We start from the raw sequence: 6000 nt of genomic DNA, 5'->3' as shown, positions 1-6000 counted from the left end.
CACTGTGCAAGTGGGGAGGAGAAAGGACAGCATTAAGGAAGAGCACAGGGGACTTTGGAGGCACTGGAATGTTCTTTTTCTTAAGTTGGGTGGATACAAAGTACCCATTTTATTAATATTATTTAATTCGTGCAAAATGTGATAAATGTTGCCATTCAAAATTAAAAATGGGTAGGAGGATGGGTGAAATAAAAGAGATTAAGAGTACATTTACCGTGATGAGCAGAGCAATGTATAGAATTGTTGAATCATTATGTCATACACCTGAAGCTAATATAATACTGTACGTTAATTATACTTCAATAAAAAATAGTTTAAAAAAAAGCTAAAAATAAAAACGTATAAGAAGTGATTTCAAACCAGAGAATCCAAATCCTTAGGGAAAATTAATATGAAGTTAAATGTGAGGGAGAAACAGAATGTCATTGGTCAAAGAGAAGAGCAGGGTTAGCTCCCTGGGACTCGTCCCCTGTCCAGAGAGAGGGTGAAGCCATCAGATAGACTGGAGACCCTGAAGGCAAGATGGCCGCCTGCTCCCTTCCCGGAGACGGAGGGCGGGCGAGCCAGGCCGGGCAATGGCCGGGACTCTCCCCAGTAGACAGGCAGGTACTAAAAGCAGCAAGGTACCTTGATTTTAGCTAGGATGGGAGGCACTGTCACGAAAAGGCACTGTGTCCCTGGGGGGTGGCCAGAGTCCGAAGCAATGTTTACAACTGCAATGCTGTCCTGGAGAGAAACTGAAAGCGCAAAAAGGCAGGATTTTTCCAAATGTCACCTTAGTGGAGACCCGGAGGGCTGGAGTGCGGGTGGACCTCAGGTAAGGACAAACGGGGGGCAGTTATGATAATAACGCCAGCAGCTACCATTTTCAGAATGCTTACTTATCTCCCTGGCATCTAAACATTCGTCTCTTTCTCTGACCATCTCATTCAGTCTCATGACTTTCAATACCAGCGACAGGCTGCTGACTCCATCTCAGCCTCGACCTTTCTCCTGACATCCAAAGGCCTTCCCAGCATCTCACCGTGGGTGTTTAACTGGCATCTCAAAGGCAACTGTCCAAAACTGAGGTCCTGACCTTACCCACATCAACCACCCGCCCTCCCCCATCGACCTACCCTCGCCCCACACCTGCTCTTCCCTCCACTGTTCCCATCCCGGATAAGTGCAGATTACATCCAGACTGTTGCTTAGGCAAAGAACATGGCATCTTTTGTGACACACCTCTCACCCTATATGCAATTCCTTGGCAAATTCTGTTACTCCAGCTACACTAGTCTCCTTACTTTTTCACTAACCCACCAGATCTCCTGCCTCAGGGCCTTTGCACTGATTGTTCCTTCAGCCTGGTACACTTGGTCCTGACAAAACTGCCTGGCTGGTTGCTCTGCCTTGTTCAGTCTTTGCTCAAATATCTTCCGAATGAGGCCTCCTTAAATTCCCAAATTAAGGTCACAAACCAACCCTAACACCTTCTCTTTTTTCTTGCTTTATTTTTCTTTTTATCATTTATCATTATTTAATGTAATGTATATATGTCCTAATTTAACTTGTTTTCTGCTATTACACAAACTCATAATAGGACTTAAGTCCCAAAAAGGTAGAGATTTATGTGTGTTTGGTTCACTGCTGTAGTCCCAGAATTAGAGCAGCACCTGGCCCATAAGAGGCTCTCAATGAATACTTGCTGAATAAATAAATGAATAAATGAGCAAAGGTTTACCATCTGTCAGGCACTCTAAGTACTTCACATGGATTACCAAACGGTACTCTCACAATTCCCATTAATCATTCCCATTTTACAGATAAGAAAACCGAGGCTTTGGAGAGTTCATTGGACTTGCCCAAGGTCACACGGTGGTGGGTGGCAAAGCTAGAAAATAAATCCCAGCAGCCTGATTCCTGAGCCTCCACTCTTAAGCACAGTAGTACCCCTTCCCAGACCAAGTCTAAGACATGGCCCTGAAGAGAAGGCTCAAAGTCAGGTGCCAGAGACCAGACATAAACTGAAAAATCAGGGGCAGAATAATAAACAAGAGACAGAGCCAAATCCTCAGAATCAGATGCCACAGGGTGATGAGGGTGTGAGTCTGGCCCAAGAGAGGCCATAATGGGACTGTGACCAAGGACAGACACACTCAGGTGGCCACAGCTCATCCTCAGAAGCTGGGAGAGATGTGTTCTTTGCATGCATCAGGAAAATTCAAGGTCTGGATAAAAAAAATTCAGGATCTTGGACTATAAGGAAAGATTTTGAAGGAGGCACACACTGAAGCACACACACTGGGTGTCAAATATCCGCTCAGTATTTCATTCCACAAACCCACCAATTCCCAGCTGCCTTACCTTAGAGAAGAACATTCACTGCTCTAAGACCTGGGATTTCTAATTGGTCAAATAAGAATGCTAATGGTCTCTACTCACGAGATTGTTTAAAGCCTGAGATAATGCATATAAGTCATTTAGAATAATACATGGCAGCATGTAAATGAAAGCTTCAATGTGTATTAGCCATTTTCTTTTTTTAAAATTTTTTATTGTTATGTTAATCACCATACATTACATCATCAGTTTTTAATATAGTGTTCCATGATTCATTGTTTGTGCATAACACCCAGTGCTCCACGCAGAACGTGCCCTTTTTAATACCCATCACCAGGCTAACCCATCCCCCCACCCCCCTCCCCTCTAGAACCCTCAGTTTGTTTTTCAGAGTCCATCATCTCTCATGGTTCGGTTTCCCCTCCGATTTCCCCCCCTTCATTCTTCCCCTCCTGCTATCTTCTTTTTTTTTTTCTTAACATATATTGCATTATTTGTTACAGAGGTACAGATGTGTGATTCAACAGTCTTGCACAATTCACAGCGGTGTATTAGCCATTTTCGTTGTGATTTCTCAGAATTACTGTCTTCTACTGGGCTAGACTCTAGGTCTTCATGGCCTTGGGTAGACAGCATGAACAAAATTTGCTCTCATGGAATGTGCCTGCCATCAGTCCCCTGGTTATATAGGCCAAATCAACCTCCTGACAAAGAACTCCTGGGACAGCGGATGCCCTTCACCCCCTTCAGCCTGCATGCACCCCACTTCTCACAGAGAAGCAGAATCCGATGGTCACAAGCCAGAAGAACACGAGCATATTCTATCGTAGGCGCCATGCCTGATCCTGCTTATGCCTGTCATCTCGGCAATAAGGGCTCTGGGACTCAGAAGTCTGTAAGATCAGAAGAGGGGAGATCCAAGAAAGGAAATCCAAACCGGGGTTCCAAAAGAAAGTATCTGTGAGGATTTCAAATAGAGAGAGACAACCCGGGGAGTCTGTCTTTGAGACTACAATAAGTTGCTGTTGTCTAAGCATCCATTGAAAAGCCAGGTCCGGAAGGAGGGATGAAGAAGAAAGATACCTGAGGGAAGGCTCCTTGGAAATAGTGCATGGAAGCTCCCTCAGAATTAAAATTCCATGAGAAGTATATACTACTGATGGAGCATCTCAATATAGCAAAATGCTACTAAATATGTGTATTCAAGTATATATATGTTTGTTGAGAACTGATAAAATCCGAAAACATACTCTGTGATAAGGATAGAAAATAAGGTTTTTGCAAATGGATTTTTAAGCTAGAAAATGAAATGGCCACAGGATGGCAGTAAAAGGTAAGAGATAAGGATAAGCCATGTATTTTTATTAACCCTTAAAAGCCCTTAAAAGTGTTTTAAGATACACAAAAACTTCCAGTGCCTGAATATAACCTGTATGGCATTCTTAAAATTAGATATAGAAACAAACAAAAAATCTTAAATACTCTTTGACTGTAGTTTCAAGTAAAATGATGCCCAAGTTCAGTTATGACATCTTTAAGATTCTGTGCCTCCTATACCTCTATCTTCAAGCTAGAACCAGTATTATTACAAGTAAATTATAGGGTAACTCAGTTTTTAAAGGGAATTCAAAAGCACAAGGCAAGCTTTCCATCTGAGTTTCCCTTGAGCTCTCAACTCTTGATGCTCTTCCTGTGCCTTCATCCCATTTCCAATCAAAATGATTATCTAAGTCCTCTTAGGCAGTTGAGGGGCCTTGACTGCCTTTAGCTCAAAATTATCCCCATGCCACCTGGGTGGCTCAGTTGGTAAACCCACTGACTCTTGACCTCAGTTGAGGTCATAATCTCAGGGTCCTGAGATTGAAACACCCCCCATCCCTTAGCGCTGCCCCCCTTGGGCGTTGAGCCTGCGTAATATTCTCTGCCCTTCCCCGCCATGCTCATGCAGGCTCTCTAGGGGAAAATAAATAAATAAATATATATATATATATATATATATATATATATATTTGATATTTGAGTCTTGCGAGCTGTTGATATGCTGGCTTTATTATTCTACACGACTTCTATGTATATATATATATAATCTCCTCATGCCAAAGAGGCACATTCTGCTGTGGCATATTCTGTTGCCCTTCAGGGGCAGTGAATCAAAGATGAACCTGGAAAAATGGTAGGCAGCCTGGCAAGCTTTATTAAAAATTTAGATGTCATTCTGATGGCATTAAGAAGTCACTAAAAGTTTTAAAACAGGAGTGACGTAATCAGATTTGCACTCAAAAAAGATTAGCTACCATGTGCAATGAATTGTCCACTCTGCCGCCGATCTTATCACTTCTTGGTTAAAACGTCAAGTGCCTTCCAACAAACAGCCCTTAGAATGAAAAACCAAATGTTCACTTTTTAGTAGTAGTAGTCGTGGTAGTAGTAGTATGTTCAATTAGCCAGCAAATGTTCACTTTTTTTACAGGGCCCTTCTAGATCTGAGCTTGAAGGTTAACTTACCTAATCCACCTGACCCCTAAATGCTAGTCCTTTCCTTTTTCCTGGGCACCGTTCAGCCTCTCTGTGTTGGAGCATTCTTGCCCTGTGGCCCCTGGCCTTGCCCTCCGCTTGGTGAATTCCTCCCCAATCTTCTGGCCTCGGATTAAAGACCCTCTGGGCTTCCCTGGGAGCTTTTCTCTGCACCCCCAGAATTTCCCTTCCCCTGTAATGAGATCCCAGAAGCCCATCACACTCAGTATTTGAATGATGACTCATTTAACGAATCTGTCCCCACTGGGCTGTCACCAGGGTAGGGACAGAGACTGTGGGGTCTCGTTGTGGGGTCTAACAAGTGAGCTGGGCCAATAGCCGCACGGAATAGACAGATAGGCTCAATGAGTCGGTAAAAGCAAATGTAGGAAAACATGCCTCCTGGAAGCATGAATCCACTTAAAAACTATTTTAACAGTGGAGATAAGATGAAAGGGATAGAGATGGAGAGGAAGGGGGCACCTGCAAGAGCTATCTGGATGTACAAACCACAGGACACTAATTATACTTTATATGCTCAGCTAATTGCACTTTACCTGGCGGCTAGGTGCCTTCTCCACCATAGGTTTCTTCTTGCAGATCAGCCCTACCATGAAATTCTATTTAGCTAATGCAGTGGGAGAATCGTGACCTTAAAGAATTTATGAAGCTTGAGCGACTCAGGACTGATTATCCTTCCAGTAAGCGTCAGCCCCCCACCCCCCCACTCCCCCCACCCCCGGCAAGGCACAAGAGAAATCACATGCTAATTCCCCTACTTCAGAAAATAATAGCAATTGAGACTTTGGATGAGGCCTGGGAGCCTTTTTAACCTGAGAGAGTATTTCCTTTCTCAGTACCTCCCTTGAAATGTAATGTATCTTTGAGAGATTTCCATGGCTTTAACCTAATTGGTCCATAATTGGAGGAACCAGCATCTCAGCAGCTCACAAGACTCAAATATCAAAAGATCCACCCCTGAGGAGTCCCTCTGTCCTTAAGCACAAACAGTACTGAAAAAGGGATCTAGTCTTTACCTGTAACTCCAGGAAGGACACTGAGAGAATCTTTCTCTTTTTCAATCAATGATTGCTTTTTATTAATTTTTTTATTACCATATAATGTATTATTTGTTTCAGAGGTACAGGTCTGTGATTCAACGGT

This window comes from Zalophus californianus, chromosome 2 (genome assembly GCF_009762305.2).
Source record: "Zalophus californianus isolate mZalCal1 chromosome 2, mZalCal1.pri.v2, whole genome shotgun sequence".
NCBI classification, from domain to species: domain Eukaryota; kingdom Metazoa; phylum Chordata; class Mammalia; order Carnivora; family Otariidae; genus Zalophus; species Zalophus californianus.
This window is presented reverse-complemented; position numbering follows the sequence as displayed.